This window comes from Rissa tridactyla, chromosome 18 (assembly GCF_028500815.1).
Source record: "Rissa tridactyla isolate bRisTri1 chromosome 18, bRisTri1.patW.cur.20221130, whole genome shotgun sequence".
Lineage (NCBI taxonomy): Eukaryota > Metazoa > Chordata > Aves > Charadriiformes > Laridae > Rissa > Rissa tridactyla.
Window position 1 is genome coordinate 3038246 of NC_071483.1, and position 14605 is coordinate 3052850.

A 14605-nucleotide genomic window follows, 5' to 3' on the forward strand; every position below is an offset into this window, starting at 1 on the left:
TACAGTGTGGCAGTCCCAGTGCTATCAATTATTTACCCTTTTTCTGTTTACCTTCAGGCAGCAAGTAATTATTTTTAAATATTAATTTAGTTGTGTCATGTACAGTTTGTGGTTTAGCCCTGAGATCTGAGATATAGAAAAGCAAACTGCATCTCAAATCACATTTAGCTAGTGACGCATTGATAGTCGGATCCCCACTCCAGCTACTCAGCAGCTACACTCAACTTCTTCCATCGTTAGAAACAGAACTCCGTTCATCGCAGGGAACTGAAAGCAATTTTCTTAATAGGAAAAGACAGTTTGTTTTTTTTTTAGCCTAGAAGTCCCAGAAATTGTAAAATCTAAATAGGAGAATATTATTTTATTCTAAAAAGTTTTAGTTTTTTTCATATGAAGATTTTTTTCTCCCCCTGTTTTTGTTTCCCTCCGAATTTTTCCCAGAGTGTTTCATTTTCTTTATCCTCAGCTAATTTAGGCTAAAAAGAAGTGGGCTGTTGTTTCTGCAGCCCTGAGAGGCAGAGATCCTAGGAGACAAGAACCGCTTTTCTGCACTGAAAACACCATTTCTTAGAACCTGAAGAGAGAGGATGGCTCCTGTCAGCTCTCATGAACGCCCTTCCACAAGGGACTGGTTCTTTCTTTTTAAAAGTTTATACTAGAAAAACAAATACCCATTGTGATATATTTGCACGAAGATACAGATGCGTGCCCACAGAGAGGTCGATGCAGTATCAAGTTCAGGGCAAACTGCTGGTTCCACGGATGGCAGCAAGACCGGTATCTTCCTGAGGAAAAGCATTTTTGAATTTGGGAATTTTTTGGTGTTCATTTTTCTGCACTGTTGCACTTTCAGCCTTTTCTTAGCATGAGCTCTTGAAAGAAGCCTTGATTTTACCTGTGTCTGAGACAGAATCAAGGAGAAACACAATTCTGACAACGAAACTTGGTATTGCTGGTATTCTGGTGGTGCTTGCAGGCCCCAGGTGCCCAGCTCCCCCCTCTGCCAGGCGCTGCACAGTTCTATAAACACCACAAGCATTTCCTGACAAAGAACACGCAACCACAACGCTGCACTGGAAAACAAATACAAGAAAAACCAAAGGAATTACCTTATGCTCACAGGATCAAGCTAAGGTGAAACACTATTCCAGCGAAGGAATGTTTATAAAATGACCTAGTGAAGATCAGTGTTTCACAAAGAGAAAAACCAAGAACTGCTTTTGGTCAAGTCATATCCTTCCCCTGCCCCTGCCTTTGCCTCATGGATCACGTCTACTCCCTCCCCGCCAATCCTGTCCCATTACTGTTGCACCTACAACCTTGATAAAGTGAATTCACGTTTTCAGAGACAGAAGGGCCGTCACGCATCTTGTTTCAATCTAAGGAGGAAATAGCAACTGCTGATTCACCTCCAGTCCGTGTCATCCTTCCCTCCCAGTTGTAAAGGCAGACTGCAAGGCCGAATACCAGTAGCCTAGTTCATATGCATCCTGTGACTGGAGACCCAGCACAACACGTGAACTTGACTTTTTGTAGCCTGAAAGAAGTCTGCTATCCAACCGAGTAGGTCCTTGGGAAGAGCCAGAAACTTTGCTTTAGCTCTAATCCCTAATATCATGCAGCATGGTTTAGTTTAGACCTTTAATGTTAGCTGAGTGTACTTTACAAAAATTCTATTACAAAGGATTTTTTCTTGAACCAAAGCAATCAGAAGCCTCTCTCTTCTGTTTCCTGAATTCCTACTCGACCCTAGGGTCAGACATCGGTATGCGAATTTACATATTACGCATTATGAAGCCATAAAGCCTCCTTGCTCTGGAATTCTTATGGGACATGCTTACCTCTGACTCTAACGTGGGAAGAAAGGACAAGGACATCTAAGAGGGGGCCAATCAAAACATCCAAAAGCAAAGAAAAGGCATTGTGGAACAGTGTCACAAAAGCAAAGCTTTATTATGGCAACAATACTCTACTTTACTGTGACAGAAATGAAAGTATCTATTCTCTTAAAAAAAAGAAAAGGAAGTGGAGAAAACTAGTTCTGTGATGAAGGAACTTCTGAATAGCAAGTATCTGAACTGGACTTTTCCTCAGCATCACCGTTATCAGGGGCTCCATGGAAACAGAAGGGTCACAAAAGTGATCATCAAACCTGCAGCAAAATTGGAAAAACAGAATCAGAAATTCAATGCTAACCATTAAGAAAAGTATGTTTAAAACTGTTAGAAGATCAGCTGTAGAATTCAGCTCTTCAGACACAAGTGGTAAAACAGTGGGGGCTTGTTCTGACCTGTAGTTTATTTTGGCTCTCTGCAGATGCCTCTCCAACAACATGGCACAAACTGGAGCAATAGAGTGGGCCTCCTGCCCATTATCAAAATTAATGAACTTGTAAAACTTCTATCTGATCCATGGGCATTGTGTCAGTGTTAGCAAACATCTCCGAGCTGGGGAAACAACCTCAATTTGATTGGCTTGGCTCCCATTTACCTCAGTAGCAACACTGACCAGCTGCTGCCTGGACGGATGCCAAGTTTCTCTTAATCTTGGCGAGCAGATTTAGATCATGTAGTTCCACTAAGTCATTTTGTCCAAGGTGAATGAGGACAGCGGCTGAAGAACCAATTCATGTGTTAAGGGTCACGACGGTGGCTCCACTCTTCTCACCAGGTGCCAAGCTGGTACACTCTGTTCCTGAAGCAAGTAGGCAGAAAGCCACAGACCCCCAAAGTGAATCAGTTATTCCAAAAGCGTAAGTATAATACGCATCAAGAGTACGTATATTCTACCCTACAGGGCCAATAATTTATTTTTTCAGGTTAAGTCTGTCTCATCTTCTGCTACAGATTTTTACAGCCAAGTTATTTCTGAACTGAGCTATGAGTGGGTCAGTCTTCTCTTTGGCCTGCTTTTGCTAGGTTGCCTAGTAGCTGTTTGATGACAACAGTTTCAAACTGAACATGGACGCAGGGGAACAGAATGAATCATAAAATAATGGGAAAGAAAGACCTCTCAGCTGGGTAAATAAAGGTTTCTCTTTCTTATAAATCCACACTAATTCACTGTATTAATGAGTAGCACACTAGTATGACATCGCCTTTTCTTCATGGCCAGCTACTGGTTCCTTTGAAAAAAGCTATTGAGAGAGTCACAAAAATAATAACAAAGGCAAGAGCAATTGGAACTAAACATTCATTGGTTTGGATGACTGTGAGTTAGAAACAAATCTAAAGTCTAAAACATCTAAAATAGCACTGAAAATCAGGCCCCTACCTGAATATACATCAGAAGTCATTTCAAGGGTAGTAATTTTGTAGCCCTCACATATTTAAGCATCATTTAACTTTGCTGGTAGAACTTATTTTTCAAATACATCACACAAGTAAAGCTGATACCCATGGTATTGTGCACGAGCTTATTTTTTGAGGGGGGAAAAAAAAAAGAGAGGCAAAAAAGCTGAGTTGAAAGGTTATGTTTAAAAAAAAAAAACAACCCACATCTTCCCACAGACACACGCCCACCCCAATAGCAAAACTCCCCAAAATAGGGAAGTGTGATACAGATCCAGCTCTGGTAATCCACCTATATCTCCTGTTAGAATGAAGTGATGCACAGTCTCCTAGGCATATCGTAGAGATCCACATATCCTCAAACACCTTGTCTAACCATTAGTCATGACAGAGTGAATGAATGAAGGAATAAAAGAGTTATAGCAACTAGACATGTAGGTGACTCATACAGATACAAACTAGTTTTGTCAATTCTATTTTTTAATCAAGAGAACAGGCAGTACTACTGAATATCATACTGTGGGTGTCACAACAGCAGGTTTTTCAGACAGAATTTAAATGAGCAAAAACACAATGCAATGCTCCAGAAAGAATTCTACCACACGGACTAAAGGCAGGAGATGCCATGGTGCAGATAGCTCCAAGTCGAATGCTAGCTGTTTGTACCTCCTGGAAAGCAACATCCAAAACTGTGAGCCAAACCTTAAAAATTCTATGAAAACAGTGTCTCTGTCCTGTCATGGACGCTTCCATTTGGTCTAAAGAGCAGACAATAGAGGTCCTCAACCCAGTGTTGCAGATTAGGTAGAATACCTTAGGAGGTAGGACTGAGGGCTTGGTTGTGGCAAAACATTACTTAATAGCATGGAAAGCCAGCATAAAGGAGAGAAGACAATGTTGTAGTGTTTGCAGTAGTCCAGGCTGCAGTATTATTTTTAGCTTCCAGAAGGTCGGTTGCTTTATGCCAGATGTATAACACTGTTGCTGTACAACCAAAGATGAAAATGGCACAGATTTCTAAGCCCAAAACATTGCTTTCTTTGATGAGGCAATCTCCATATCAGTCACAGAAGATGAAAAACATTATCGTGGATCTATTGTCTACACTACTAAAATACAGGAGTATTTAGAAGCTGAAGCACCACAGACCAGGTCTGGAATCAGCAACAGGAATGCAATACCAGTCCTATGTCATTCCTGAGTGTAACATGCCATACTACATTGCTCATAGTATGAGTGCAGCAGTCAGATACTCTGATTTCAGGTAGAAAGCAGCCTGTTATCAGTTCAAGTTCTGTAACAGCTAGACAAGACCCAGGCACCACTGGTATCTGACTTCAGGCTTCAGCCTAGCTCTTGCTTTTGAAAATTTTCACAAAAGTAAATCTCACAATTAGTGATGTAATTGAGAAGCAAACAGGAAGGTCTCTGATGTGTTATAAATGTTACATGGCGACCTGTTATTTTTTAACACAATTTTCTACGGGCAATTCAAGCGCATGTAGGCAGAAAAACTTCTGTGCCTGAGCGCCCTTCAGTTTCTTCGTGCTTTAAGAGACACTGGCGCCCTCGGCGCTCTTCCTGCCCGGGGACGAGCTGCCCCAGGCACCCGCCCGGGGCCGCGGCCGGGCGCTGTCCGCGGTGCTGAGGGCGGCGCGGCCGGGCGCTGTCCGCGGTGCTGAGTGGCCTCGGCGGACCCGGGCTGCGCCTGCGCAGCCGGCGGATCAGTCAGGTTCCTGCGGGCCTTTCCACGGGAGAGAGAAGTTCCCTGAGCCGTTTAGGAAGTTCAGGCAGACACCAGCACTCGTTATTACCCAGATGAAAGGGAACCCAACCATGAGTTAGGTGAAAGTAAGTGCAGTCTGTTCAGCTTTCTGCTCAAGATGAATTCTGATTCCCACAGACGGTTTTCAGGGACAATCAGGGCAGCCAAGAAAACAGTGACATGCAGAAATGGCTGATAAAATTGCAATGAAACGTCTGTTGACATTGATTTTGAGCCTGCAGGCAGAGATGAATGATTGAAACACTAGGCTTGTTAAAGCTAGAATGCTTTTGATTTCTCTTCTCTGTGCTGAACAAGATTTAGCTGGAGGGAAGTTAACAATCAGCTAATTGACATTGAATTAACCATGAAATGCAGTATAACTACTTTTCTTCTGAAGTACTCTTCAGCAATGCTTTAACAAGGCTTTTAATTATTGATTACTGCTTATAACACACAGTAGATCTCCTTTTATTTATTTTAAAATCTGGTGTCCTTCAAAGGTGTCAGATTGAGTACTCTCTGTAGTTCACCTCTCTGCTAATGGAAACCAAACAAATAATCAAAGAAAAACTGTATCTTCTTCCTCTGGCAAAGCATCATAGCACAACACATCAGTTTTCCCACTGTCCAGTTCAGATTAAGAAACAGATATGCCATAAGAATAAGGTTAGGAAATCCACTGTAACCTTCGGTAAAGGGGAGGAAGTTGAGGGAGAACTATGTTGCATTTTCAGATAATCCACTGAATTGGCTATTGCCTTTGGGACGTGTCATGGTTTAACCTCGGCAGGCAGCTCAGCATCACACAGCTGCTCACTCACTCCCCCACAGTGGGATGGGGGAGAGAATCAGAAGAGTTAAAAGTGTGAAAACTCATGGGTTGAGATAAAGACAGTTTAAGCGGTAAAGCAAAAGCTGCATGTGCAAGTAAAGCAAAATAAGGAATTCATTCAGTACTTCCCATCATCAGCCACATGTTCAGCCATCCCCAGGAAAGTACAGCTCCATCACACATAATGGTTACTTGGGAAGACAAACACCGTAACTCTGAATGTCCCCCAACTTCCTTCTCTTCCCCACACCTTTCGTTCCTGAGCATGGTGTCCTATCGTATGGAATCTCCCTTTGGTCAGCCAGGGTCAGCTGTCCCAGCTGTGTTCCCTCCCAGCTTCTCGCCCACCTCCAGCCTACTTGCTGGCGGGGTGGTATGAGGCAGAAACGGCCTTGACACTGTGTAAGTCCTGCTCAACAGTAACTAAAATATCAGTGTGTTATCAACACTATCTTCATCACAAATGCAAAAGCCAGTGCCATATGAGCTACTATGAAGAAATGAACTCTATCACTGCCAAAACCAGTACAGAACAATAACAGCATTTGAAGAAATGTCACGTGCATAAGCAAAAAAGAAGATGCTTGTTTGCTGCACATCTGAGAACGAGGAATGGTACTGACAGCAGTGGGCACAATTACCATCAGTGCAGCTGCATATGCTGCATGTCAACTACAACAGGGTTACTGCTCAGCACACGCTGGGGAGATGACAAAATCTATGTTGCTAATGGCTGCGGAGACTGTGAGAGTAGAAAATTGCTCAGAGAATTACACTGAATGCATCAGAACAATGACCAAGAAAATACTGGTAAAAATCAAATACAAGAGAAGACAGATTTTTGTGTGTTCAGAAGAGATGACTATTGCAGCAGTGGACATCACTCCTTAAGGTAACTGCTCTCTCACCTGTGAGGTGTTCTCGTTTCCTTACAGTAGCACAGGGACTTGGGGAAACCAGCATCTTCCAAGAGACCTCTATCCTATAAGCAACTTTAAGATAGTGGTCCTTCTCTCTCTGATCCTCTTGGTCTTGTCAAAAAATCATGCCTTGGCCCTGAGAAATCATCCTAATCAAATGTTCATCACTGTAGGAGCATGCTCATCACCACTATCGACACCAAAACTTTTTGTAAAATAGAAATCCCAAGAGTTTTCAAGATGACAGCAAGGCAGGCACATGCTGCCTGCAAAGAGGGGACTGCACGCCAGCAGGGCCGAGCCAGATGGGGCATTGTGGGATAAATCTGTTACACTAAGCACATCAAGGTGCAGCGTGCACAGAACTGTAGGTAAAAAGCTTATGGGAATTTCTCTCCCAATTCACTATAAACGGGGCAAAGAAAATTGTTCCAGTGGCTCCCACCACATCTAGCAGATTACACTGCCTACAGACCTTAACCCTCCAAGGGGCAGCCTATGACACTGTGTTCCCTTTCTATTCTCCACTGCTGCAGTGCTTTCCTTCTACCCTCATCAATAGCCAGGAAACAAGATAAGTTTTAGGGGCTTTTTTTTTTTTTTTAAAAAAAAAAAACCAACCTAAGCTGTATAGCACAATTTATCAAGCAAGCAACACTGCCTAGAGGGAGTGGAGTGCTGAAAAACGGAGAGATACAGTATCACTTAAAGCTCTGAGTTCACACAAAGCATTCCCATTCAGCAGGTGTAGACATCAAAATAAATAGCCCTCTGGCAATCTTCCAGATGGCCTAAATCTCCAGGCATATTCAGCCTGATTACCTTAGATTTTTTTCAGGCTTGCTGTCTCTGCATTTACTTGTTTTAAGTCCCTTGCCAGCTACAGAGAAACAGCTGTGTCTGGCCTAGGGTGTGAACATCTGGTTCTGACTGTCATATCCAGCTGTGAGTCTTCTGCAACACAACTCCATTAGCTACTAGTATAGACAAGTGCAAAATAATGAACATTGGAAGAAACAATTTTAAACTACTCATTCACAGGAAAGGGGGTCTAAATAAGTTGTGGCTTCTCAGAAATGTATCCAAGTATTAACGAAGAGAGCAGTGAGAATATTGGGCAGGTACTCTAAAGTGCAGAGGCCAGAAACAGTTCCCTACTGAAAGGACAGGGTGACTATTACTCCCTCGTCAAATGACTGTTTTAATCTTTAATCCACTTCAGCCTACATTGCTGGATGTCGTCTGGGTGTATATCCTAATTTGCACCAACTGCTATCAATAATAATCAGTGGCACGCTGCCTTCCCAAATCCTGAGACCAGATTCAGGCACTTTAACACAAAAGCAGGTCTCTAGGAAGCACGCGAATGGCAAGGAGAGCTGCAGGATCAAGTTATCTCCCACAGGCACCAGCAAGCCTGGAAGAGTCAGGCAGGCTGGGCAGGTGAGGAGCACTACAACTGCCTGTGCGAAGTGTCTGCTTTGCCTGAACCATGAGGGACAGCCCCAGGCCCTGTTCTGGAAGAGTGTTCAGCAGAAAGAGCGAGAGGGGGATTTCACACATGTAGGTGCTAGTGGCGTTACATGTGCTTGCTGGAATCATCAGTCCGGGCCAGACTGCGCTCAGCTTCTCCCCAGCGAGGACTGGTAGGAATTTGGAAGGAAGAAGGAAGAGGAGACAAAGAATATTAACACTTTCCTGCATGCCTTTGTCTCCATGAAGGATCAGCCAGTTTTCTACACTCTCCATCAGCTCATGGGTAAACTTTGTGGCACACACAGCCCACGTTCTGCCACAGGAGAACTTATAAAATGTCCCCAGACAATCTAAATCCGGAGCATTCAGAACTAGCTCAGGCTTGGACTGCAGACTCTCAGAAATAAAAGAGAAGAAACAAATGTTTACCAAAGCAGCACTGTGAGGAAGATAGAACGGGACTCTCTTGTGCCTCATATATCAATACAACTGCTAACCATACAGTAGGATAAAGCCTCCATCAACCTGTGCAACTTCATTACAAGAGCTTAATTTTATGCTACACCTCCATTTTAGCTACCGATCCTGGTACAGCTACCACAGTCTGTCTCTGCCCAGGGCATACCCATGGCATTGGTATAGCTTGTGTTGCGTGTTCTCTGACAGCCAAATCACTGTGAGCTATACTATTAACTCCTCCACTCTCTCTTCAGATGAACACACACTATCATGTACATTATGGTGATGTTTGGCCTCTGTGTTCCCATGCAAGTTGTGGATTTGCAGTGTGCTCAGACAGAGCCGGAGGCAGCTCTGCTCTTACCCTGTCCTTCCAGCCGTAGCACTATTTCTCTCCTGGGGGAAAATTACAGGTTCTTCTCAAAGAGGATTAGTTCTTGTCTCCCATACGTTTCTGGGCTAGTCATCCAGGCCGCTGGTCTCGTGGGGAAAACGTTCCTAATACACCACTCCTCAATGTTAGGTTTGGCTGGTGGAGCTACGGGTTCCATGGATTCCTCCATCCCCCATTCTCTGATTCTGGATGCATTTACTTGTCAAGGCCAGGGAGTGTAATTAGAGGGAACACGTCCCAGGATGCCTCTCCCACTTCTGGCAGCTGACAGAAGATGTGAGCTCAGCACTGTTGAATTCCACACCTCAGTCACACCCTTTGGAAACTCTGCAGTACATCCATCATACCAATAGATCACAGTGCCAGCCATGGTGACCACCTACAATACTGGGTCACAGAGCTGAAAAGACTGCAGTTCTATTTTATCATCCTTGAAGAGGAGTCTCCCTCACTGCAAGCACTGGCACTCCCATTATTCCCTGCCTACTGCTCCACTTATTCTTTGTGCATTAGTGCTCCCCCTCTTATTGTCCCATGTGTTTTCTTTTGGATGAGTGGGTTTCAAAACAGGCTTGGACAGCTGAAGGCTTTCCCAGTCTTGATTTGTTGGCTGGCTCTTTTTGTTTCTGAGAGGAGCTCTCAGACTGTACTGAAACGGTCTCCTTCACTAACCATTCTTGATGGCCCCCTTCACTAACCATTCTTGATGGCCCAACAGGTTCCCATTATACTAGTTAACCTCAATATTAATACTAGAAAAGTTTTATACAATATAGAAAAAACAATTACAGATGGATCTGAGAGCAATATATGTTTCAGTAGGTTACGATGTCGTGAGTTACTTTTGCTTTCATAGATTTTCTGCCAATTGGGAATTTTCCCTCAAGGAAGTTCCAAAAACCTTCTCAGCCTCTAGGAAACTATTTGTTTGGCGCAGTTAAACTTAGGAGCTCTTAAAATTTTGTCAAACACATCAAACCAAATGTCCCCCAGGCAAAGATCTTGCACAGCAAGTTTCAACCCACACAAACTTCTAGTGCTAGCTTGTGAACCCCTGGAAGCGCAGGCTTACAAAGGACACTGCCTGTAGAGGAGACCTTCTAAGGCTTTGATCCTCCATAAAAAAATATGAATATGAGAAGTTTCCTTAATTTCACCAGAGCTGGTGCACTGGTTGTATGGTACCTGTTTATTCATTCGTTTTGTATCTAACTGTAAGTCTTTGGGGCTAAGACTGGCAGTCCAGGTTATAAAGCCCCTTATGAAATAGGGATCCAGTCCTGGCTGGAAGCTGCTGTATTACAGTTAATCATCATAACAGCCTCAAGGCCTAGCTGTCTGCCCTCTTCTCCCCCCATACTTTACAAAGTGGTAAGCAATCCTTCTGCACGCACCTTTCCAGAACTCTATCTCGTGGCACAGCCTCTCGTGGGAAGCTCTGAATAGGGAACGTCCAACGCCAATGGAAGGCAGGCTGGCCTCCAAAGGAAGCTGCTGCAGCAGGATTTCTTGCACACCTGGCCTCTGTACCAGGCCACATCCACCCAAATTCCAATACTGTGATCAAACCTGATAAAATGAATTTCTATAGATGCTACATGTAATCCAAGTTGAACGTTCACTTTTTTAATTATGCAAAAAAATTGAAGTAAATGATGAATTACTCAAGACACAAGTGTACCTTTATGTAGAATGGTGCCCTGCACACTTGCAGCTCTGTTTCTTATTTATAATACAGTGTAAGTTCAGGTAACTTGAAGGACAAGGATCATCCAGCGATGCAGAGCACCATGTCACGGCCTCTCCAGTGTTCACATTTGTCTTTTCTTACTATACCTAATAAAGCTTAAATGGCAAAAGGTGACATACTGTATGTGTTTTATCTCATTATTAATTAAGCATATTTATCTCTTAAATCAGATGTGACTTGCACCACAACATCAGTAATTAAATTAAATATTGATGTGTGATGGTTGTGCGCCGAGGCTGCATGGGTAAGTGGAATTGCCATATCTAATTAACGTCTTGCAGGAGTAGCCCCATTAGGTTTGTTAGTTAAATCTCCAAATGGTGATACTAACAAAAGCGTAACTACCACTTAACAACCCTAATTAATAGGAGCCTCATCGGATTTGATGAATATCTTCATCCCTTTTTTGGGGGGCTGTTGACTAGAGTTCTGTTGTATTATTGTGAGGTTGTGAACTGTTTAGAACTGGCAACTCTGCTGTGCTTTACCTTCAAGTCTGCGTGGCACGGCTGCCTACCTGCTCTTCTGAAGGAACATACAGCAGCATCAGGAGGTTAAAGATCAGAACAGCACTCGAGAGGACCCTCCCTGCCCTTCTTTCAGCAAGGGCTCAGACTTCCCTCTCCAGAGGAGCAGCATGTTGGACACGTGTGAGAGAGACTGTGTCTGCCTAGAGAGCCCACTTGCGCTCTCTCAAACATGCAAGGTGGGCTGGTGGCCTAGGTTTTGAAGTGTTACCTTCTGCCTTACTATATACAGCAATTTCTCCTTGGACAAGGCTACGAGGATTTCCTTTTTTTTTTTTTTTTTAAATGCTCATTAAATTCCAGTATCTTACAAGCAGTTCACTGATGCTATCACAATGCTGAGTACCATTTTACTGTACGCTGAACTGAGAATACAAAATTACTTCACTTGGGATTAGATAGAGATTCCAGCCAGGATTTCAGGATGAACTGCAACTATATCACTCCTTGCAAAACATAATCCAAGTAGTAGTTGTTACATATTCTGGGTATGTTACATCATTTGAAGTGACTAATGCTCCCGTTCATTTAACTACTACAGATGCTATTCTCCGTTGTGACCGAGGGAAAAAAAATAAAATAAAGTGCATTATGAAACTGTTCCCCAATCTGTGCTTTGGAAACTGCTTCAAAGCTAGCCATCCTTCCCGAGAGTCAGAGAAAATAATTCTCCACTGACAAGACTCCTTCTGCTACTCTTAGAAGTAAATGACAATACAGGGCATTGTGTCTGACCAACTGAGGGCTGATGTAATTCCATCTTCAGGTTCTGGCAATAAGAAGAGTCTTGAACACCAATTTTCTTCCCTTCTTCCTGATTACAGCTCATCTTGGCTGGGCTAAAGATGTTTATTGTTTGCCATAATGAACTGGTACAAGTGATACTTCTTATTCCCTTGTCACCATGTCTTTCTGCCTTTCTTACTGCTGTTTCTCCTACAAGTATCTGCCTCCCCTATTTTATTTACTTTTCCACTTGTGCACAGAGTAAGTTACAATTTGGATTTTAAAACGCTGTAACAATTTGATTAGGAAACAACTGCATATTTTGACTTAAACACGCTGGTCCAACAGCACAGAACTGAGCTAAATCACAGCCAAAACAGATTGTTTGCTAAGTGGAAATGCAAGAGTGAAGAAACATACACCTGTATGCAGACAGACCGATCATTTAAAAATTAGCAAATATTACCGGTAACAGAATCAGTCAGCATCTGTCCTGAGCTTTGTATCTTCAAATAGTTTCCAGGATCAGCTGGTTAAGCAATGCTGGAGATGACCATTTGTCTATGTAAGTAGCCGGTCAAAACATCTTTACGTTCTGGGAGCCCAGGATCAGCTGAGTCCCCCATGGGTACAGTTTTACAGCGTACCGCTCCTCCAAACCCAGGTCTTCAAAGCCAGCACCGCCACAGGACCCTTCAGCGTTACCCATCAGTCAGCAGCGACACAGCTCTGCCCAGCATCCCACACCTTCACCTCCATCACGCCGCGCTGCGCTGCACCCGTGCTGTCTCCCCTGGTCACCCTGCCCGACAGCGCGACCTCAGAACCCACCGCTCTTGGGACACAACCGGCATCAAGACATACTGATACCTCAAGAGCAGGGGCGGTTCGCTGTGCTATTTGAAAGTCATTTCCCTCCTTCACACTCAGTTGGAGCAAGAGGCCGCAACAACATGACCACCCATTTTACCAGCTCTTCAGGCCTTCACAGCGTGGAGCAACAACCGAGATTTTATTTCGTTAACTACTCCGCAACAACGTACAGCTTGTTTTTGAGCAGGAGTTTTCCCAGGCCCTACAGAGCAGTGACCCTCCTAAGAGACAAGCTGAGCACCTCCGATGCTTTGTGGCTGTTCCCAGCGACCGCCTCACTCACTTATTCCTGCCACAGCAGCTGCCGATAGCTGTATTTCTCATTTACTGTACCAAACCAGAAGCCTAGCACACCCCCCCAGTCCCTACACGTCAGGAGAAAGGTGCCATCACATCACCTTTACAGGCTCTTTTCCTCTCACAGGTACCACCCGCCAGCATGACTCAGCAGCAATTAGTCAGTTAATCAAGGCCAGGCCGCTTCAGCCCTTAAAAACAGCGTGATTGCATAGAAAAGGCATTTTTGTCCTTTCTAGAGCCTAGTTAGCAAGAAGAGTCCAAAGGGAAACAGAAAGTGCTAGACCTCGTTTCAGCAGATACTGCTCTGCGAGTAGCACAGCACCTAGCCAGGGGGGAGAGACTTCTTTTGGTCAGACACAAGCGCTACCTCTGCCTGTTCAGCCGGTATAAGCAAGCTCAGAAGTTCTCACCATGCAGATACTAAATGCAAATGTTTAACTGTGACAAGTGCAAACATATTGCTCATGTTTTAGTGAAGCAGCAGAACAAGCTCTCTTTTTTTTTTTTTTTTTTTTTTTTTTTCCCCTACAGAGCAGAATCATACCTGCTTATGGCATGAATCTCCCCAAGCGTTTTGGGATGCAATGTTGGCAGCTCTTTTCCTAACACACTAAGGGCCAAATGAATTATCCCTCGTGCTAACCAACGAGGCTGCCTGTCAGATTTACTGATATTCCAAGTAATGTCTCAAATGAATTTTTAGAAGCGTGTGCAGCAGCTAAGTATTTAGCAAACTTCACCATCCCTTAGGCGTCTGTCTACACTGCTTGAGGAACCTGACTCTCTCATTTTGTATTTAGGATTTTTTTCTTCTTTTCTACTGAATGGGCATGCTCTTGATTGAATGATCAGTATTAATATATTACAACATTTGAAATCTACCAACAGTTTTGTGGTTAGTTTTCCTCGAAGGATGCAATTTCCTTTATTAAGACCCAGAAAAATTACAAAACACACAGATGAAGGTGCATCCATTTGAAATAGTCTTCTACAAGCCAAATTCTAAAATGCATCAAGTGAAACAACCTTCACTACCTTTAATCTTTCACTCTTCATATTTTTATTACACACAACACTTTATTATGAAGATCTTATTATTTTTACTACAGAGATGTTAGATATTTAATAATACTTTAAAGATATATTCTTTTAACGTGTTACGTGTTGATGCTGTTACCCTACTCGTCCAAATCCGCGTGACAATCCTAACTCAACCCAAGCAAGGTTTCTCCCTGTGTGCAAACAGATAAGATTTTTCCCACTGAGAAAAGTCTCCTGCAGAGGACTCTC

The 14605-nt window shown here is 43.4% G+C and overlaps 1 long non-coding RNA gene across 3 annotated transcripts in view; it reads right to left on the reverse strand.

Moving 5' to 3' along the window:
* Positions 1-2028: 2028 nt before the first annotated feature.
* The window catches only part of LOC128918957 (uncharacterized), a 100371-nt gene continuing 87794 nt past the window's right edge, over positions 2029-14605 (reverse strand). For all 3 annotated transcript variants that reach the window (XR_008469786.1, XR_008469784.1, XR_008469785.1), the window contains exon 5: positions 2029-2152. This is a non-coding gene — a long non-coding RNA (uncharacterized LOC128918957). The remainder of the gene's footprint in view (positions 2153-14605) is intronic.